The sequence below is a fragment of the Tachyglossus aculeatus genome, chromosome 5 (assembly GCF_015852505.1).
Source record: "Tachyglossus aculeatus isolate mTacAcu1 chromosome 5, mTacAcu1.pri, whole genome shotgun sequence".
In the NCBI taxonomy this organism is placed as follows: domain Eukaryota; kingdom Metazoa; phylum Chordata; class Mammalia; order Monotremata; family Tachyglossidae; genus Tachyglossus; species Tachyglossus aculeatus.
The window spans coordinates 66,144,105-66,167,477 of record NC_052070.1 but is presented as its reverse complement, the minus strand read 5'-3'; positions in this window follow the sequence as shown (position 1 = coordinate 66,167,477).

Sequence of the window (23,373 nt, the reverse complement as noted above, 5' to 3'; positions counted from 1 at the left end):
GTTTTTAGTCTTTTGCTTTTTAGTCTAAAAAGGCAAAAGGAAGAGGATTGTTTTGGCTTTGATAATTGTCATACTTGACAGGTGCCTCAGGGCTTTAAAGCCCTGAAATGGTTTTTGATGAAGCAGAAATGTCTACTGTCCTAGAGGTGAGGGAGTGCTTAGGGTGATAGTGGTACTCTGCCAGTGATTTCATTGCTTTCCTTGAACTGGTTAGCCCTAGAAGTGAGGTGAAATTTGATATATACTGACTTGGAATTGCTATGTTTTGTATATTGAGCCCTTTGTGGTATTTGTTAAAAAAAAAAAAAAACCTACTTGACTGTAAGGTCAGTGTAGGCAGCAAATGAGTATGTTATATTGCTTTATTGTACTCTCCCAAGCGCTTAATATAGAGCTCTGCATTCAGTAAGTGCTCAATAAATACAATTGACTTACTATTTGCTGAGGACTATGCTAAGCCCTGCGGTAGATACAATATAGTCAAATAGGACACAGCCCCAATCCTAAATAAGGCTCACAGTCTAAGTAGGAGGGAGAACAGATGTTTTATCTTCATTTTCTAAATGAGGAAACTGAGGCACAAAGAAGTTAAGTGACTTGCCCAAGGCCACAGGCAGATAAGTGATACAGCTGGGACTAGAACTCAGGACTCTTGACTACTAATTCTGTGCTTTTTCCTCTAGGCCACACTGTTTCTGCTCTTCTGGCCTGTGGATGGCCAACGCTCCCTTAGGCTAAGGATTCTGAATCCTTAAAGCTGTTTGCTATTTCCTATCCCTCAAAAGTAGCTTCCTGAGAGGTTGGATTTAGGTGACAAAAGTTTATGTTTTCGTCTTGCATTACGTGATTTTTCAGAACATAATGGCAGGCAACTTTATAACCAGAAACAGGATTGTGAAAGTATGCCACTTGATATGCTTAGTGTAGCGGTGGTTTTAATTAAAAATTTGGACAAGTGTTTTATGTTTGATGCCAGATAATCATTGATTGTGCCAATGAATAGCTGACTTGAAATTGCTTTATATGGGTAATCCATGAAATCATTTATTAAGAGTAAATCAGGGACCTTGCTGCTTCCTCCCCCTTCTCGTTGAAAGTCTTAGCTAAATCAGGCACTTATTCAAAACTCTTAGCTAAATCAGATTTTTAGGACATTAATACCTTTTTGTTTAGTCTTGAGGAAACAAGCTACTGATTTTTCAGTAAGCAATTCTCCTAGTACCTAGAGTAACACCCAACAATAAGGAAGGAGTATTAACTATTTCACACCACTTTAGGGCAGTTTTGGGTCTACTGACACTGAAGTGCTTTAAGCAGCTTCCTTATAGTCCATGTTACTTACCGCTCCTCCCAAAGTTTCCAACTCACTACTTGGAGTTAAGTTTGAGGGTTGGGAGGATGGGACTCAGAGTAAATATGATCTATATGTCTTAGTATCAGGCTCAGAGCAAGCTGCCTATGCCCTACCCCTGTGCTCTGAGTGAAATGGGAATGAGAGCTATGTGGAAACAGTAATGGTTGCTGTGTTGATGACTGAATCACTTAATAATAATAATAATGGCATTTATTTAGGGCTTACTGTGTGCAAAGCACTTTTCTAAGCGCTGGGGTGGTTACAAGATGATCAGGTTGTCTCACGGGGGGCTCACAGTCTTAATCCCCATTTTACAGTTGAGGGAACTGAGGCACAGAGAATTTAAGTGACTTGCCCAAAGTGACACAACTGGCAATTGGCAGAGCCGGGATTTGAACCCATGACCTCGGACTCGAAAGCCCGTGCTCTGTCCACTGAGTCACGCTGCTTCTTCTGCACTTCAAGACAGCAACCTTGCCCCTACATGCACTCTGAACAGCCTGGCTTAGTGGATAGAGCATGGGCCTGGGGGGGTCAGAGGATCTGGGGTCTAATCCTGGCTCCGCCTCTTGTCTGCTGTAAGACCTTGGGCAAGTCACTTCACTTCTCTTTGCCTCAGGTCCCACATCTGGAAAATGGGGTTTAAGACTGTGAGCCCCAAGTGTGACAGGGGCTGTGTCCATCTGATTAGGTTATATCTACCCCCAGAACTTGGTGTAGTGCCTGCACATAGTAAGAGCTTAGCAAATATCATTAAAAACAAGCAAACAAAAAAAAACAAACCCTAATGCCTCAAGAGCTCAAATTCTAGATCCTGGTATTTCCAGGATCCCAAACTGTATTATAGAGAAGTTAAGGGATTTCTAGGGAGTGGAACCAAACGCTAAACCAACCCAAATTCCTACAGTAACAGGGATCCTTCCAATCAATCAATCAATCATATTTATTGAGCGCTTACTGTGTGCAGAGCACTGTACTAAGCGCTTGGGAAGTACAAGTTGGCAACATATAGAGATGGTCCCTACCCAACAGTAGGCTCACAGTCTAGAAGGGGGAGACAGAGAACAAAACATATTAACAAAATAAAATAGTATAGATATGTACAAGTAAAATAGAGTAATAAATCCGTACAAACATATATACATATCTACAGGTGCTGTGGGGAAGGGAAGGAGGATGAAGAGGAGGAGAGGAAGGAGGGGGCTCAGTCTGGGAAGGCCTCCTCTAAGGGAGATATCTGTCCAATAAGAAAGGAATGCCGAACATGACTACTATTCAAAGCATCCCAAGCACTTAGTACAGTGCTCTGGATACAGTAAGCACTCAACAAATTCCCTTGATTGATTAATTGAAGGAGCCAGAGGTTTTTCCCTCTCTCTTTTGGAGTTCCATGAAGCATTGTTGTTTTGGCAAAGATCATTTTCATAGGACTTCACCTCATTATAGGGCTTTCATTTTTATCCTTTGCCCTCCGCAATAGTCAAAGTGCGAGTTAAGGGACAAAGGAGAGATGATGGGTTCTCTCACCTGAGAGTCTTTTAACAATCTCAGGCCATCTCTGGGCACTGGCTTAAGCTGAGTTTGGGGTGATTGGCATGCCTGGAATGGTTTCCTTGGTGGGAGAAATGGAAAGCAGGATTAGGAGCAGATGGTACATAACGACATCTCAATTCTGGAGAACACCAAAGAACTATTTCATTATGAGTAGTGTTTTCAAATTGCCTTCAGGTGTTAGTTTAAGAGAGTAGAGGAAAAGGAAAAGTTAAAAAGATTTTTAAGATTTAGTAAAAGGGACAGATGGGTACAGATCAGATCTAGTAATAATGCCCTACAAACCTGTCGGTTTGTAGTAAAGTGACAAGAGCTAGCTGAGGGGAATCGTTACTCCACGTTTTATGATGATGGACTTGTTCACTTTGATGAATCAACTAGTTTGACTTATTAGAAAAATAAAATGAAATATTTGCCTGATTCGGAATTTCCAAATGCCCCTTCAGGATAAAACTTTAATGCCTATTTAATTTCATAATGTGCAAAATGGTCTCCATAAAATTATAGGTTTAAATAAATGTCACGGTACATTTTAGTTCCATGTTTTAAGCTCTTCATTTGAAATATTACGGATCCTTTCTCTCGCTTTGCTCAATGTGGTCAGCAACATCGAGCTGATCTTAATAAATGTGGAATTCTGAAGCTTTTTTTTTTTTTTTTTTTTTTTAGTGGCACTCTGAAAATGAGAAAAGAGTGCATACAATCAGTATCAGTTAATCATATTGCTTCCTTGGAATCTGTGGTATTTGTTTACTGGATTTTATGGGGGAAGAACCAGAGTTTCCAAGAGCCAGGTTTACGAAACTTTCCACCCCAAAATTTGCCTGAATTTAAAATGTTCATCATGGGCTGCCATTTCTCTTTTCACCCGACACCACCTAAATGATGAAAAAGACAAAGCGAAAATCCATGCACAAACATTTAAATCTGTTTGTACACATTTGAAGAAAAGCACTCATACGTTTCCTAAAAACACACAAATTAATATTGCTTACTTTTCAGCGGGGGTAAATTAGGGTCTTGGAGACCTCCTTAGAATAGGCTGGAGTTAAATAATATTGCATGTTTTTCATTTTACTGTGATGAATGCAAAGCTATTAAATAACCTTTTAAAGAGTTGGTGTAATTATCTGTAAACAGTAACGTTACAAAAAAAAGGTCAAGTTATCCTGCCATTAGATGTTTATGGATATAAACTGGATTTATGTTTCCATAAAATAGGCACCGACTAACTAGATTAATTCTACACAAACTAAACCAACTGTAGTAATATTTAGACACAATAAAATGATTCCAATTAAAACAATTTTATTTTTTGTGTTATATTGATTAATGGTGCACTAAAATTAACCAGAGACCTTAAACTCAGAATGGTTGGAGAAAGGCATCTACATCTCAATATTATTACCAACAAGAAGAGCAGTTAAGTGAGATGGCTCTGCAATAGTATGAATATTTAATTAATAATTAGTCATGTAATTTCTCCTCAGGAATTATTATCCCTCAAACTGGTTTGTGAATTTAATTATTAGCAGCCTTTTTGTTTCCATGTCCCCTCATTACTGTCAGGATTGATGTAACATAAACTTCATTAAAAATTAAAGCAAGAGTCTTAATTACAAGGCTACCCTGACTGAAGTTAGAATTAGCCAACTCAGTGATGTGCAAATGAGTGCATTATTTAAGAAACATGCTGGAAGTAGTTATGCTAATGTAGAAGGTTCACAGTAGCAGACCTTTTCACTTGCAGTTGCATATTCATTAAATGCACTATGCAAATTTAATGTAGCAGCCTTAGTAATGCGTTGTTAATTTATTCAGATTTATTGAGTACGACTTGTAAAAAAAGTACAAATTTAATTACTCTATCTAGTAGAGATGATATTAGAAGATCGGAGAGGTTTAAAATGTGTTGATCTGGATTACTTCAGTTTGATGGAGGACGTGGCATCAAAAGACACAATTTTGATAACTGGGCTTGAAAGAATATTTGATTTACTTACGGAATGATCTAAGAAATCACTAAAATTGCACATGCTCCTTCCCAATAGGAAAGTAAAAAAAAAAGTCTCAGTTGTATTAACTTAAGAGCTAAAGCAGTGCTGAGTCCACAGTCTAATGGATGTAATGACCCTACTGAGACCAGTAAAGGTTATATATTGAGATCTACGGGAAACAAACTGTCTTTGTGGAAAGTTCATTGGTTGTTAGGTGTTCCTCAACGATGCAGCAGATGATCAAGTCAAACAACAGGAATCCTATCTTTATTCTCCGGCTGAAATATCACGTGTGGTAGTGGGTAATTTGTGCTGGTTGAGATGATGTCTAGATTTAGTTTGCTGCCCAAATACAAAAGATTGAAAATTATTTAATATTAATTTTTTTTAAAAAAATTTCCATTCCTCTAGGAAGTGACTGGAAGCAAACAAGTGGATAAAGTGTAAATACAACTGTTATTATGATTAATAACTCTTGATACCTTTAATTTAGTGGGATCAATGTGGCTCCCTGGAAAGAGCATGGGCTTTGGAGTCAGAGGTCATGGGTTCAAATCCCAGCTCTGCCAATTGTCAGCTGTGTGACTTTGGGCAAGTCACTTCACTTCTCTGTGCCTCAGTTCCCTTATCTATAAAAAGGGGATTAAGACTGTGAGCCCCATGTGGGACAACCTGATCACCTTGTATCCTCCTAGCACTTAGAACAGTGCTTTGCACATAGTAAGCACTTTAACAAATACCATCATTATTATTATTATTATCAGTAGGAACTGATGGAAATCACCTACTGAGAAGTTGAATGAGTGAAGTTTTATACGTTCTTGGTCTTACCTTAGTAGTAACCACAAATAATTATCAAGCTACAACTGTAGACTTTAAGCGGAGGTTGTTTTCAACTCTTCCAAATAAATCAGTCTTGGTAAAACACCCAAATTTTGCTTCTGAATTCTGCCAGTAAGATCCTATTGCCATAGCTTATTGTAAACTTAAAAAACAAAACAAGGCTAAAACAACCTCAACTTCTTGAGAGTAGTGAAAATCTACAAATTATGTTTGTGATACCACTATCTGAATTGGTGAAACTCTGTGAGAGAATTCAACATTTTTATTCTGTTAGGACCCAACTTAAGAATTGTAACCAACCAAAATGTATTATTGGTATTAACTGCAGTTTTAATTTGTATTGCATATTCCTTCTGGAGAACTCCAAGTACCATTTCACATATTTTCATAATTCCCTGAGATTCTGGCAAGAGATAGGCGTGTTATCTACATTTTTCAGAGAGGCAAGATTTAATTACAGAATGACAAAGTGACTTTTAAAAAAACTGTTAAGTGTTTACTATGTGCCAAACACTGTACTAAGCTCTGGGATAGATACAACAAATTATTTTGGTCCAGTCTTCAGGCAGGCAAAAAGTTAAGGTAGGTGGTTTCCTCTTCTTTTTATAAGAAAAAAAAATTCCAAGGATGAAGATACCAAGGCACTTTCTTGTTCATATCTAGAAACCTAGGTTGATGGATGGGGAAAGGAAAGGATGCCATTAAAACCAAAATGTTCTCCTTTCAAAATCCCATTTCCAAATATTTGAATTAAAGGGGCAAATTACTAGTTATTTAGGTTTTCCTAAAATCTTATAATGAAAAAAGTTCAGGTTTTCAGTTATCTTACAGTTTTGTTTTTATAGGCTCTATTTAAATGTTACTAATGAACTTGTCTCTTCCAAATTTTGGAGAGTATGGTGAGAGAGGAATTGTATATGGCAAAGGTAATACTTAAAAAAATGAAGTTATGTATTAAGTGTTTACCAAGTGTCAAGCACTGTGGTAGTTACAAGGTACTTGGATCAGACACTGTCCCTGTTTCACCCAGGGCTCACAATCTAAGAGGAAAGGGTGACACTAAAGTCTTCCCTAAAAACCCAGTGGGGTTGAGTTTCATAACTTAAAGATTGGAGATGAGTCCATTAGGTAATTGTCCTGTAGACTGTAAGCTTGTTATGGGAAAGGAACGTTTCTACTAATTCTGTTATGTTGTAGTCTCCCAAGTGCTTGGTACAGTGCTCTGCACATAGTAAGTGCTCAATAAATACCACTGATTGTTCATTTTACTTGTTTTATGGATATTAAAATATATAATTCATGAGCTTTAGCTTTTTTTCTTTTCTATGATTTCTGTTGAATAGCAATGCATTCATTATTGAAAATTTTCCATGTACAAATTCCTCAATTTTGTGGTGGATGAGTTGTGTGGTTCAGGATTAACCAAACGGTAGAGTGGTCTAATGGATAGAGAATAAACCTGGGAGTCAGAAGGACTTGGGTTCTAATTCCAACTCCGTCACTTGACTGTTGTTTGACTTTGGACAAGTCACTTAACTTCTCTATGCCTCAGTTACCTCATCTGTAAAGTGGGGATTAATAGTGATAATAATAATAATAATATTTGTTAAGCACTTACTATGTACAAAGCACTGTTTTAAGTGCTGGGGAGGTTACAAGATGATCAGGTTGCCCCACGGGGGGCCTCACAGTTTTAATCCCCATTTTACAGATGAGGTAACTGAAGCCCAGAGAAGTTAAGTGACTTGCCCAAAGTCACACAGGTGACAGTTGGCAGAGCCGGGATTTGAACCCATGACCTCTGACTCCAAAGCCCATGCTCTTTTCCACTGAGCCGACTTTGAGACCCGTATGGGATATGGACTGTGTCCAGCTTGCTTAGTTTGTATCTACCCCAGTGCTAAAAACAGTGCCTGCCACATAAGTGCTTAACAAATACCATTTTTTAAAAAAAAGATGTAAGGTAATCAGGTCCCACAAGGGGCTCACTGTCCAAGTAGGAGGTAGACAAGGTATTGAATCCCCATTTTACAGATGAGGAAACTGATGCACAGAGAAGTTAAGTGACTTGCCCAAGGTCACACATAGTAAGTATGTGGCAGAGTTGGGATTAGAACCCAGGTCCTCTGAGTCCCAGGCCTGTGCTCTGATTCATTCATTCATTCAATCGTATTTATTGAGTGCTTGCTGTGTGCAGAGCACTGTACTAAGCGCTTGGGAAGTACAACTCGGCCACGCTGATTCTCATTGAGGATGATGTCAATTTAGTACAGTGCTCTGCACACAGTAAGTGCTCAATAAATACGATTGAATGAATGAATGGATTTAGGGGGACTAGCCCTCCCAATGGTGGGCAGGATAGAAATTCAAAAAGACCAAGGCCAATTGAAAGTGCAGTAAGAAACCAAAAGGATGGTTAACATTTTTGTCATCATCAACTATTAGGTTCCAGCTGTGCACCGAATTTGAGTTTGTGATCCTGAGAGAGCGATTGTTAATTATTAAGAAAAAAGTCCTAGCCCTGAGATGGTTTGAAATCAAAGGGAACAAATTCATTTATAAAAATAAAATTGTCCTGAAGAATAAAGAAACTCCAAGAATAAGAAACATAAAATAGAAAATCCCAAATAGAAGAAAGTGGTTATGCGGGGAACTAGTATGACTTCAATAGCCTGTTTTAGTTTCTTTCCTTTCACAGGAGAAAGGGATCTAGGAGGGGGAAGCAACTGACATGGTATAGCTATTTCAGTACGTTCGGAAAAATTCAAACAAACCCATCATTTGCACTCATGCCTAGTTACCATTGTCGGTTTGTCAATGGGACACCCAGATCCCCATGACGAATGTGGAGAAGCGGAGGGCTTGCAGTGTGAACTGAAGTCATCTTGTCCATGGCGTGTCCCATCTTGATTTGGTGCAATGTTTGCACATCTGAACATGCTCTGTCTGTTTCATTTAACCTTGCCCCTTTCATTCCTCTAGACCCTGCTTGAAGTACATCCTCTTTCTCCCACAAAACTCCTAGAGGCCCCTGTTTCTCTCCCTTATATTGTTAACTATTCCTCCTTCTCTGCTGTTGAGGAAGAGAGCACTGATTTTTAAAAAAGAGCCATCATCTGAGCACCTAGGGCCTTTTCTTTCCAACAGCTTTAGTATCTTTTCCACACTCATTCTCATTTGCACACTTTGAGCAAACAAGGTACTCTGTCTGGATCAACTTATACTAAATCAACTCCAGGGCTTAGTATACACAGTGGTCGGCACATATTAAACACTTAATACCACAGTTGTTAGTATTGCTATCATTACACTTCTAGGACAAAATCACTTACAAATATATAATACTAAAGCACAAGTAATGAAAATTTATTCATTATCTTTTACTATTCCTCCCATTTCTCTCTCATCTCCATGAACTAAGGAACCAGGGTTTCCTCTTTTTCTTTGTTTATGGGTGTGTAACCCATTTTGTGAAAGCCCATCCCTGTTGCCATGGCCCAGAGACAGGCAACAAAATGATAGTAGGGTGTGGAGGGAAAAGATTCTTAGGACTCACAAGAAGCAACATGGCCTAATGGAAATATTAATCTTCCTCTAGACTGTACGCTTGTAATGGGCAGGGACTGTGAGCCCATTGTTGGGTAGGAACCATCTCTAAATGTTGCCGATTTGTACTTCCCAAGCACTTACTACAGTGCTCTGCACACAGTAAGTGTTCAATAAATACGAATCAATCAATCGTATTTATTTATTTATGAATGAATGAATAATGGAAAGAACATGAATCTGGGACACAGAGGATCTGGGTTCTAGTCCTTGCACTGCCACTCGCCTGCTGTGTGATCTTGGGCAAGTCACTTCTCTTTTCTTCAGTTTCTTCATCTGTAAAATGGGGATTCAATACCTGTTCTCTCTCCTACTTAGAATCTGAGCCCCTCGTATGGATCCCTCTTTCTCAGGTCACGCAGTCTTCTGGTTACAGGGGTTGCAGCACCTGAGTGGAGTTCAGGGCCTTCAAAAGATTCTGGTCATGCAAGAGAAAATGGTCATAAGAATAGTAATAATGGCATTTGTTCAGTGTTTACTAGGTGTCGAGCACTGTACTAAGTGTTGGGGTGGATACAAGATAATTAGTCGCACGTCGGGCTCAGATTCTGAGTAGGAGGGAGAACAGGTATTGAATCCCCATTTTACAGATGAGGAAACTGAAGCACAGAGAAGGTAAGTGACTTGCCCAAGATCACATAGCAGGCAAGTGGCAGAGCTAGGATTAGAACCAAGATCCTCTGACCCCCCAGGCTCATGCTCTTTCCACTAGTGGACCCCAAGACAAAATTAACAGATGATGGGGCATTGTGAAAAATACAATCCACCACCACTGCCAATAAGTAGTAGCGCTTCCTATTTCCAGCACAGACACAACGTAGGGCTCCACAATTTGATAGGTTCTGGAAAATCTGAAGAGGATTCACAGAAAAGCAGTAACACTAATGAGAGGGGTCAGATAACAGAAATGAGGACAGGTTTTACGAACAGTCGTTATTTAACCTGAAGAAGAGAATGGTAAAGGACAGTTTAATTACTTTGATCACTTCTGTGGAAGATGGGGACCAGCTGTGCTCGATCTCCACCAAGGACAATGCAGGAGGAAATGGGAATAAACATCGGAGACTAAGGTGAGGATTCAAGGGAGGGCATCTGTACAGGAAGGATTGATGAAAATGAAAGGGGGTCCTGCAGAATACAGCTGCAAGAGGAAAGAGTAAGAAGTGGCATTTAGGTGTTATTCTGCTTGTAGGCAGGAAAATGGACTACTTGATCTCCCAAGGCCCTGCTTTCTATAATTAGGAAATTTTCTATTATGATAAAACACTTGATAGGTGGGAAGTGAAGACTTATTTCAAATGCCACTTTAAATGCTACATCCAAGATGAAGTAAACAGCAAGAACATGTCACCCCTATTTTGACATTTTCATTAATAAAATGTTTTTGGTGGTTTGATTTCATGAAAAATGCGACTAGAAACGTGGTAACTAGAACTGCGCTGTGCTACCCCCGAGAGCTGTGCTTAGTGGTCCATGGAGAAGATGACACTCAGTAAAAGGATCCTGAATTTAAATTTTCAGATATTTGGAGAATTTTTCCAGCCATTTTAACCCCTGGGTGCTTTCTTGCCCAGTTAGGCAAAATGGGTTCTCATGTTTGTGTCTCTTTGATCAGGCTAACTTGTTTGCATGATTTTGACAAATTGATTTTTTTTGGGGGGCAGGGGGGAGGTTTAGTTCTTGGGTTAATGCTGCATGTGATTAAAGAAAATTTTCCTTTTATGGAGTTGGAGCCCAGTGACCCGTCTATGCTTAGCCTGTACATATAGCTTAGTGAAACTTAGTGTGGTCCTAAAACTATAGGATTAAGCTTGGAGGTAAATTTTCAAAAGGTTGTATTTCGAAAGATCTGACATTGCATTGACTGAAATGAATCCCTTCCACTCTCCGAAAACCCCACTTCCTAACGATGGGTTAGTTTAGAGAATTTATGATGATGACGAAGTGTTCTGCCAGTGATGATTAATTGATTACAGAGGTGGTAGTAGTAAATGTGTATAAATATTCACAAGTGCTGTAGCGAGGGGAAGAAGGTAGGGCAGAGGGAGGAAATGGGGGCAATGGGGAGGAAGAGCAGAGGAAAAGGGGGGGCTCAGTTTGGGAAGGCCTCCTGGAGGAGGTGAGCTCTCAGTAGGGCTTTGAAGGGAGGATGAGAGGTAGTTTGGTGGATGTGTGGAGGGAGGGCATTCCAGGCCAGAGGTAGAACTACTGAGAGCTCAACTCCTCCAGGAGGCCTTCCCAGACTGAGCCCCATCCCCCCAGCCTTACCTCCTTCCCCTCCCCACAGCACCTGTATATATGTTGATATGTTTGTACATATTTATTATTCTATTTATTTTATTTGTACATATTTATTCTATTTTATCTTGTTAATATGTTTTGTTTTGTTGTCTGTCTCCCCCTTCTAGACTGTGAGCCCGCTGTTGGGTAGGGATCATCTCTATATGTTGCCAACTTGTACTTCTCAAGTGCTTAGTACAGTGCTCTGCACACAGTAAGCGCTCAATAAATACGATTGAATGAATGAACGTGGTACTTTTTCCATTAATGACATTGCCCCAGCAGACACTCCCTCACGTCTCTTTGTATGTTTTTATGGCATTTGTTAAGGGCTAACTATGTGCCGGGCACTGTAGTAAGCACTGGGATAGATACAAGCTAATCTGGTTGGGCACAATCAGTATTCCACTTGGGGCTCACAGTCGTAGTACTGAATCCTCATATTCCAGAATGAGGTAACTGAGGTCCAGAGAAGTGAAGTCACACAGCAGACAAGTGGCAGAGCCTGGATTAAAACCTTGGCTCCATCTGCTAGACGACACTGCATCACTATGACACTACTTCTCTTGGACACAGTTCACGTCCCACATGGGGCTTGCAGTCTTAATCCCACAATCTGTTATCTTTCTTCTTCAAATGCCATCGAGTCGTTTCTGACCCACAGGTACTCCATTAGCACACCCTCTTTAGAACGTCCCATCTTCTGTCATAAGGTCATTCTGGTATGTGCATCCATAGAGTTTTCTTGGTAAAAATATGGGAGTGGTTTACCATCGCCTTCTTCCTTGCAGTAAAAACTTGAGTCTCTGCTGTTGTTTTTAATCATTGTTTTGATCACTTGTTCATCCGCCTGTGATTCTTTCCCACGCCGCTGTTGCCCAGCACAGGTGAATCAAATTTGTCTGATGCTTCGACTTAGACCTTTCCATTATGGATAGCTCTATATGGCATAGCTTTGTTTCCTCAGTCTACGCAAACTCTCCTGCTATGATAAGGCATTGATTCTCCCGCCTCCAAAATGGGGTGTGGGCAGAGTTTGGGTATTTCACAGGACATAGGATGACTGGGGATCCCTTATGTTAAGTACAGGTCTCTGTTCAAGGTTCTTGAGACACCTAGAATGCTCTGGGCTTTCGGAGGGGCTCCAGCCAAGCCGAAGGATGTCACTGGAGCTGTTGAGAAGTGCCGTAAGGAGGGTGTGGGTGGAGAGCTATGGGGAAAGCGTTGAAGAGAATCACCATAAGCAGCTCATGGCTTGCCCCCAGCACTATCGTCACATCCTTGGCCTTTTCTACTACAATCTGGTCCCCCTCAGAGTGAACTGGGATTAGCAGGCGAGGACACTTTTTCTCTGTAAAACTAAACTTTCTGTATCACGTAGTGTTGAGAGATTCTCAGCCTTGCCTCAGTCATTCTATAGAAATGACAGTCCTAATTCAAATTTCTAATTGAAACACAATCCACCTCAATTTATTCCTAAGGCCTCAGAAAAGCAGACCTATTTCTAGGAATAAATCGAGGGGGATTCCAGTCCCATTAGAAATTTGACTCCATTAAACTGTGCCATTAACCCTCCGTAGCTGTCAGATTTGCAAAAGGGAAGTCGCTGCCCTTTTCTGTAAAGTAAAGGTGATGTTGGGTCATTTCCAGATTCTGGGCTTCCAAGCCAGTGACAGAAGCGATTTATACAACTCCCGGTGGCAAAGAGGAAATGTGTGTTTTGCTTTGTGACTTAGAGCGTCACTCAGGGCACGTTGACAGAGAAGGCCCAGGAGGCTCGTTATAGCTCTCTGGTACATCTGTGAGCATTTCTGGGAAGACAGATCCCCCACAAAGTTCTCTGCAGGCACAAGATTGCTCTCCTTAGACAGGCGCGTTTCATCACCTTTAGTAGTGCACCATTTCCCTGACCCACCAAAGGGGAAGTTGAGCTCTGAAATAATCACAGGAAAGAGCAGGTGTTCTTTGTGACAGATTGCGTTAACTCAATAACAGATCCGCTCAGTTCTTCCATAGCTGGGGTTTTCACTGAAGGTTTAAACTGGAACCCCATTTGGGGAGCATTCGACTGACCGTGCACTGCCTGTTTGGATCAGTCTTCTGTATTTATTCAGTGCTTACTGTGGGCAGAGATAGGCTGCAGCTGTGACGTCGTAAGAGGAGTGGGTCTGCTTGCAAAATTGTGTGTGTTCCCCTAAACATATAAGCCTAATGTTGTGGGAAACAAACGAGTGAATGGATAATTGAACTCCCTGTCCAGCTGGCAGCACAAGAGAATTTGGCCACAGTGGGATGCCCAGCTTTGGGTGTTGGGTGAAGAGTAAAATTAACTGATTAGACAGTTGATGTGTGCGAGGCGGGGAGAGGAGTGATTGAGCCTTTCCACATACAGGATTTAATTAAGGAACATATTGGAGCCCCTACTTATTCCCTATTTAATTAAGGGAGTGCTCATTTCAGTTAAGATAACATGCTGGGCCTTTACCACTTTGGGGATTTAAAGTCCAACTAAGGGTATATGAACGTCTGATCCCTGGGGGAGGGTGAAGGAGTAGAAGGGGAGCAAAGGACTACCTTTCTAAGACTACAAATTCCAGCAAACCTTGGGCACAAAGCGACAATTAGCCAGATTAGCAGCCATACAACCCTGACATAAAGCAGAGCAACATGCCTCCATTGCCACTGGAAATGTCCAGATTTGATGTGGCCACTTTTGGACTGCGTGGTGGCAGTGGGGAAAAAAACCTCATGATTTTGGAGATGCAGAACCTCTCAGAAGCACAGAACCCTCTATAATGAGTGTGAGCAAGAAGGTATAAAACCCCCTACAATAATAAAATATTTGTCTAATCGCTGACCTGCTGCCATGACTGCCAGCAGACAACAGTTGAATTTGGGACCGATGAACATTTATCCATTATGCCGTTATATCAAACATTTTTAATCACTTTTCATAAGAAATTGTCTCATTCAATGATATTCTTATGAGGTATTGGAATATAATGCCACCTACCAATGAACCATGTCATACATTAAAGAGAGAGGAGATGGAATGATGTGGAGATAGTTTAGGTCTTCAATGTGATGACAGCTTCTGACCATTCAGTTGTCCTTGCCAGTGCCATTTATTTATTTTTAATGACATTTATTAAGTTCTTACTATGTGTTGAGCACTGTTCTAAGGGCTGAGGTAGACACAAATTGTTAATCAGGTTGGATGTAGTCTCTGTCCCACATGGGGCTCTCAGTCTGAGTAGCTTAGTACCCATGGACCTTATTCACTTTGCAAAGAAGGGAAGCATTGCTCTAACCATTGTCCAGAAAGGGTAGCTATTTCAGGTTTATCTTCTCATCTTCCCTCTCTCTCTTTCTCCACACACACCATTCTGAGAGCAAAGCAACATCCCCCCATCTCTCCCTCTTCTTTACTGCCTTCAAGAGCTTAGTACAATGTTCCAGACACAGAAGGCACTCTCATGTCTTTGATTGATTTCACATACACATGCCTATCCCCTCCTCAATAATAAATGTCATATTTGTTAAGTGCAGCATGGTCTAGTGGATAAAGCACGGTCCTGGAATCAGAAGGACCTGAGTTCTAATTCCAACTCTGCCACTTGCCTGCTGTGTGACCTTGGGTAAGTAATTTCACTTCTCTGGGCCTCAGTTTCCTCATCTGTAAAATGGGGATTAAGATTGTGAGCCCCCTGTGGGACAGGGACTGTGTCCAACCTGATTAACATATATCTACCACAGCCCTTAGAACAGTGCTTGGCACATAGTAAGCACTTAAGTACCATAATTATTATTACTTGAAGCCAGGAGCTGAGACAAGTGCTGAGAGACATTCAAGATAATCAGGTCGGAAACAGTCCCTGTCCCACATGGGGGTCACAGTCTAAGTAGACTAAGTAGTCTAAGTAGTTCTCTTAGTAGACTGAGAAGCAGTGTGGCTAAGTAGAAAGAGCACGGGCTTTGGAGACAGTAGTCATGGGTTCAAATCCTGGTTCTGCCGATTGTCAGCTGTGTGACTTTGGGCAAGTCACTTAACTTCTCTGTGCTTGTTACCTCATCTGTAAAATGGCGATGAAGACTGTGAGCCCCTCGTGGAACAACCTGATCACCTTGTAACCTTCCCAGTGCTTAGAACAGTGCTTTGCACGTAGTAAGCACTTAATAAATTTCATCATTATTATTATTAAGTAGGAGGGAGAACAGGTATTGAATCCCCATTTGATAGAGGAAGAAATGGAGAGTTTAGTCACTTGCACAAGTCATAGCAGGCAGATGGAAGAGCAGGGATTAGAACCCAAGTCCTCTGACTTTCAAGTCCCTACTCTTTCCACCATGCCACACTGCTCCTCCTTACCTCTTTGGCAAGGCCCTGCACACCTGTGAAGAGGAGTGTGGGTGGCCACTGGTAGTGGCATGAAAGCATGAACTGATCTGAAGGGTTCCCCAATCTTCTTTTGCCCCAAACCCTGCAGATCATTAATCAGAACCTGTGATACAATTCAATTTTCTACACAGTGCCACTCAAAGGAAAACCCTTCTTGTTCAGGAAAAACAATAATAATTGAAATAACTCATTTTATGCTGATGAATAACGCTGCCAACCTCCACTAAATTTTAACATATGTACTTAAAAAATATTTTCACAAGGTTATGGAAGATCTTTATTCCTAAGTGGGCATTTCTGGTACGGTTGAATGATACCTTAGCAAAGAACTTCACTGAATCTTCAAGCAGGTTGTACAAAATACCGCTCTCTAGAAGCAAGCAGCTTTGGAAATCATGTTCAGCTATTCATTTTCACGGGGATTATGTCCATCCTGATCTTGTACCTACCCCAGTGCTTAGTACAGTCTTTGGTACATGGTAAATGCTTAACAAGTCCCAACAGTGCTTTGCACATAGTAAGTGCTTAATGAATGCCATTATTATTATTATTATTATTATTATAATGCTACTCTTTTGCAATAAAAGGACAAGAACAGTAACATGGGTTTTGTCAGAGTCCAGGAACATTGGGTGCTTTCTCCCCTTGAAATATAGAGGGCTCAAAGGTATTGAGTGATTGAATGAATGAATAGTGAGGAGCCAGCCAATTGACTGTAGGAGAAAAAGGAGAAGCAGTGTAGCCTAAGGGATAGAGCACAGGCATGGGAACCAGAGAACCTTAGTTGTAATCCCGGCTCTGCCATTTTTCTGTTGTATGACCTTGGGGAGTCACTTCACTTCTTTGTCCCTCAGTTACCTCATCTGTAAAATGGAGATTAAGTCTGTGAATCCCGTGTGAGATGGAACAGTTTCCAACCTGATTAGCATATGTCTATCTCAGCACCTAATAGAGTGTCTGACACATAGTAAGCACTTAACAAATACCATAAAAAAGGGAGAGAAATCTAGGTGGCCTACTTTAGATTGTAATGTCCTTGAGTGCAGGGATTTTGCAAGTAGTGTCCTTTACCAAGTGCTTAATGGTGATGAAATCTTCCGTTGAGAAGTCTTGGTGATGTCAGAACTGAAACCTTGCATGAAGGAATTGATTAGGGTGATAGTGGTTTTCACAGTGTCACTTGTTGCAGGTATTGTTCCTGCTAGGGCACAATATGTGCAGGACCCAATTTATGGCCACAGAGGCTATAGCACGGTGTAGATTCGGTGCTATAACACTATAGACCAACAGGAAAATTGTCACTGCAGTCTTGGCCAACCACATTAGTTGGCTATTTTCTTTCAGGATTTTTGCTAGCCTTGTCTAGTAAGAATCTTTAACTACTGATGGCATAACCCTAGTAGATATTTCCCCACTTTTTCCGCTGAGACCAGAACCTAGGTCTCCTGATTTACATGCTCTTTACAATGAAATTTTGTCATTTTGAAATTGAAATTATGGCTCATGTGGGGCTCACAGTCTTAATCCCCATTTTACAGATGAGGATTTTACAGATGTACCTCAGTTACAGAAAAGTTAAGTGACTTTCTCCAGTTCATACAGCAGGCACGTGGCAGAGCAGGAATTAGAACCCAAGACCATGCTCTTCCCAACCAGCTACACTGCTCAGATTGGACACGGTCCTTGTTCGTTCATTCAATCGCATTTATTGAGTGCTTACAGTGTGCAGAGCACCGTCCTTGCGTCACATAGGGTTCACAGTCTAAATCGGAGGGAGGAGGACTTAATCCTCATTTTACAGATGAGGTAATGGAGGCACAGAGAAGCGAAGTGACATGTCTAAGGTTACCAGCGCTTAGAACAGTGCTTGGCACATAGTAAGCGCTTAATAAATACCATTATTATTATTATTGCAGCAGATAAATGGCAGAGCCAGGATTAAAACCCAGCTTCTCTGTCTCTCAGGCATATACTTTTTCATTAGGCCATACTACTTCTTAGTGGCATGCCCTCAGGAGCTCAGTGCCCATGCTCCATGTAAGTAGAGTGTCACCAAATCTTTACACATAGAGAATGTTCTTCATCCCCTGAGTTGAAAAGTGCAGGCTGTGTAAATCGGGACACATTAACATGATCCTGGACATCCCCTCTCTTCCCATCCCACTACACAGGGTATCAAACTCATTGTAAATGCATACAAACACTCAGAGATCACTGATCGGTCTCCCAAAGTGTGTTGGAATTGGGACAAATAGCTGCAATTTTAAGGCCTCTGAACACCCCAAGTGCAGATCAAGGTGATGCGCTTAGTGCAGTGCCCTGCACACAGTAAGCACTCAATAAATACGATTGAACAAATGAATGAATCCCTGAAGTACCTTATCTGACGCTGTGCTTCTGTGGTTGTTGGAAAATTGACTGTGGCAAAGAAACAGGCTCAAAAGCACATGAGTCTCTAGCTTGAAGGCATTAGTGGGCCCTTCAGAGTGATTTACTGGGTGATTATAATTAAGTGTACGGAAAGGTGTCTTAGTATTTGGCTCTTCCTCTACCTAGTTAACCTCCCTTTATTTCAGTATGATTTTAAAGTTGTCACCACCATCCCCCCTTCCTGCAAGGCTCATGACAACCTCCTAATATTTCACATTATTCAGAAAGGTGGTTGAGGTTTGATAGTAAAGAAGAAAGACTCCGATTCTCTAAATTCAACTGATGCAGATATTTGGCTTTTGCACAATAGTGCCCCAACCTTTTGAACCCTTTATTCACCCCTCCTACAGCCCCACAGCACTGGTATACGTATCCGTAATTTATTTATTCATATTAATGTCTGTCTCCCCATCTAATCTGTAAGCTCATTGTGTGCAGGGAAAGTGTCTACCAATTCTGTTGTATTGTACTCTCCCAAGTGCTTAATACAGTGCTCTGCACATAGTAAGCACTCAAGAAATATGATTAAGTGATTGATTAACCTCTTTGCAAATGGGCCATGCACCTAAAAAAACGTTTTGGCGTTCTTTGCCATATGCTGTATGCTGTCTACTCACCTGTGGTACTCCAGACCCCAGAGAAACAGGTCTGGTAATGACAAAGGAGTGTGAGGGGTGAAAACCACCAGCACGCTAATCAGTATATTTACATAGGTTCTTAGCCCTGAAATCTCGCAGTCCTGGGACTAGCAGAAAGTGATAACCAAAGACTAGATGAAAAGCAGCATGGCCTAATGCTTAGGTCATGGGCCTCTGAGTCAGAAGGACATGGGTTCTAATCCCAGCTCTATCACTTGTCTGCTGCGAGACCTTGGGCAAGTCACTCGAGTTCATTCATTCATTCAATCGTATTTATTGAGCGCTTACTGTGTGCAGAGCACTGTACTAAGCTCTTGGGAATTACAAGTTGGCGACATATGAAGATGGTCCCTACCCAACAATGGGCTCACAGTCTAGAAGGGACTTCTCTGGGCCTCAGTTACCTCATCTGTTAAATGGGGATAAGGGCTGTGAGCTCCATGTGGTACATGGACTGTAATCAACGTAATTAGCCTGTATGTATGGTAAGTGCTTAAATACCATAAAAATGATTATAGGGCTGAAATGTCAGGAACCGGATTGAGCTATGACCAAGTTAATACAGGTGTTTAAGGATAAGGAGGGTGGAGGGATGGGGTGGAGCATGTTGGAGGCCTCTCCCCTGCTGCAAGGAGATACAGCCCCAGCCTGAGGCTCAGGAGAACTGGCCCTCAGGTTCCAGCTGAAAGCCACCTACATTGGTGAGTACTGAGCAACCTCTACCAGTCAACCAACTTTTGGTGTTCTGTAAAGTTAGGATGATAATAATAATGATAACTATTTAAGTGCTTACTATTTACCAGACACTGTACTAAACACTGGGGAGAATACCAGCAAATTGGGTTGGACACAGTCCCTGCCTATGAGGCTCACAGTCTTAATCCCCATTTTACAGATGAGGTAACGCAGTCCAGAGAAGTGAAATAATGATAATGATGGTGTTTGTTAAGAGCTTACTATGTGCCAAGCACTGTTCTAAGCGCTGGGTGGGGGTACAAGGTAGTCAGTTTGTCCCATGTGGGGCTCACAGTCTTAATCCCCATTTTACAGATGAGATAACTGAGGCTCAGAGAATAATAATAATAATAATAATTGCATTTAAGTGCTTACTATGTGCCAAGCACTGTTCTAAGTGCTGAAGGGATACAAGGTGATCAGGTTGTCCCACGTGGGGCTCACAGTCATAATCCCCATTTTCCAGATGAGGTAACTGAAGCACAGAGAAGTTAAGTGACTTGCCTAAAGTCACACAGCTGACAAGGGGCAGAGCCAGGATTAGAACCCATGACTTCTGACTCCCAAGCCTGGGCTCTTCTCACTGAGCCATGCTGCTTCTCTAATGACTTGTTCAAGGTCACACAGCAGACCAGTGGCAGAGGCAGGATTAGAACCCAGGTCCTTCTGACTCCCGGGCCAGGGTTTTGTCTGTTAGGCCATGCTACTTCCCTATGGGGAGAGAGCCCGTAGACATGCATTCATTCATTCAATCATATTTATTGAGCACTTACTGTATGCAGAGCACTGTACTAAGCACTTGGGAAGTACAAGTTGGCAACATATAGAGATGGTCCCTACCCAACAACAGGCTCACAGTCTAGACGGGGGAGACAGACAACAAAAGAATGGACAGGTGTCAAGTCACCAGAATAAATAAAAATAAAGCTAGATATACATCATTAACAAAATAAATAGAATAGTAAATATGTACAAGTAAAATAGAGTAATAAATCTGTACAAACATATATACAGGTGCTGGGGGGAGGGGAAGGAGGTAGGGTGGGGGGATGGGGAGGAGGAGAGGAAAAACGGGGCTCAGTGTGGGAAGGCCTCCTGGAGGAGGTGAGCTCTCAGTAGGGCTTTGAAGGGAGGAAGAGAGCTGGCTTGGTGGATGTGCGGAGGGAGGGCACTTCAGGCCAGGGGAAGGACGTGGGCCGGGGTTTGATGGTGAGACAGGTGAGAACGAGGTACAGTGAGGAGATTAGTGGCAGAGGAGTGGAGGTTGCAGGCTGGGCTGTAGAAGGTGAAAAGGGAGGTGAGGTAGGAGGGGGTGAGGTGATGGACAGCCTTAAAGCTGAGAGTGAGGAGTTTTTGCTTGATGTGTAGGTTGACTGGTAGCCACTGGAGATTTTTGAGGAGGGAAGCAACATGCCCAGAGCATTTCTGCACAAAGATGAACAGGGCAGCAGCATGAAGTATAGACTGAAGTAGGGAGAGACAGGAGGATGGGAGATCAGAGAGGAGGCTGATGCAGTAATCCAGTCGGGATAGGATGAGAGACTGAACCAGCAAGGTAGCGGTTTGGATGGAGAGAAAAGGGCAGATCTTGGCGAAGTTGTGGAGTTGAGACTGGCAGTTTGTGGATTGGATGTGAGGGGTGAACGAGAGAGCAGTGTAGAGGATGACACCGAGGTTGCGGGCTTGTGAGATGGGAAGGATGGTAGTGCCATCTACAGTAATGGGAAAGTCAAGGAGGGGGCAGTATTTGGGAGGGAAGATAAGGAGTTCAGTCTTGGACATGTTGAGTTTTAGATGGCAGGCAGGCAGACATCCAGATGGAGATATCCTGAAGGCAGGAGGAGACCCGAGCCTGAAGGGAGGGAGAGAGAGTAGGGGCAGAGATGTAGATTCAGTGAGTTTTGATCAAACCAAAACACCTGGGTAAATACAGGACCGAACAGCATAGCTTAGTGGAAACAGCATGGGCTTGGGATTCAGTGGATGTGTGTTCTAATCCTGACTCTGACACTTGTCTGCCGTGTCACCTTGGGCAAACCACTTAATTTTTCTGTGCCTCAGTGACCTCATCGGTAAAATGAGGATATAAGACTCTGAGCCCCACGTTGCACAACCTGATTACCTTGTATCCACCCCAGTGCTTAGAACGGTGTTTGGCACATAGTAAGTGCTTAACAAATACCATAATTATTATTATTATCATTATTGGATGCATCAGGTTGGCAGGTATGTGTGTTAACTGTAGGTTAAGTAACTCATCTTCTTTCAACTGAGTTGGCTGGAAGCATGAGATGGGAGGGTGTGGGGAGGGAGGGGGAGAAAGAAAGAGAAAGAGAGAGAGCAGCAGCAGACACTGCAGCTCTGCTCAGTGTAATTATCTCTTTCCAGTGAATAATGTGACTTCCACTCTGAGGCTGAGCCTTTGATAAAGATGGAATTAGTTTAATCAAGTTCATCAGTTTGGCCAGGCTTTTTCATCTCATCATCTCCCAGCATCCTCCCTGGCCTTCCCACTTCCCGCCTAGTTACATTAGCTGGGAGAAAAATTTATGACCTCGTTAGTTCTGCGTATTGGTTCACTTAGGACAAATTGGAGCTTAAAAATGTCACTCAACTTTGGCCTCTCGTGAAAGAGTTTAACTCTCTGAGGACAGTTGCTGACACACTTGTACCCTAGGGATGCCAATCTCTCCAAAGAATAGCCCCATTAATTACAATAAATATCTGGGAGGTTATCTTTGTTTTCCCAGGAAGTGCATTTAAAGTTCATAGTTTTTGGAAAAACTCACTTTTTTTCCATCACTAACCTGCTGGTTATGCTTAATAAATACTGTTACATAAATACTGTTAATAAATACTATGACTGTTTGGCCAGCTTCACCATTCTTCCGCACAGCATTTCATTCTCAGGTCAGAGCAGTCTGGCAATTTTCTTCTGTAGAGAGGAGTGGACACTTTTTGGTAATCTGATGTCCAAATCTATCACCCTGGGACAAATTGGTTTCTGGTCTGGCCTGGAAATCTACAGGCTAGTTTTCCAACTCCCCATTTTCTGCCAGTTATAACAGCAGCTGGTACTGCAATTTTGTTTTTAGGGTGTCATCCAGTTTATGGCTGTACCTCAGGCTCCCCCTTTGTGGCAAATCTCTTGGGTTAAATGTTGCATTTTCACGTATTTCCTTTCCAATGGGATAGCACTGAGTTTTTCTTGACTTTCTCTTTCCCCAAGATCATCAGCAGCAGTAGAATTGTAGGTGCCCCCATTGGATACAGAGCAGGCTTCAGGAAGAATCACCTGAGTGGCTTTTATCATACCCCAAACGGGGATGAGGAAGAAAAGGAAAGGAGTGGCAAGAAAAGCTTCAGACTACCTATGGCCTTGGTGGAATTAGAGGGTAGGAGAAAACAATTTTCGATTCATTCATTCACTTGTATTTATTGAGCACTTATACCCTGTGCAGAACACTTTACTAAGTGCTTGGGAGAGTAAAACCTACTCCCTTCTGCATCGCCCTGACTTGCTGCCTTTGATCTCCCCCC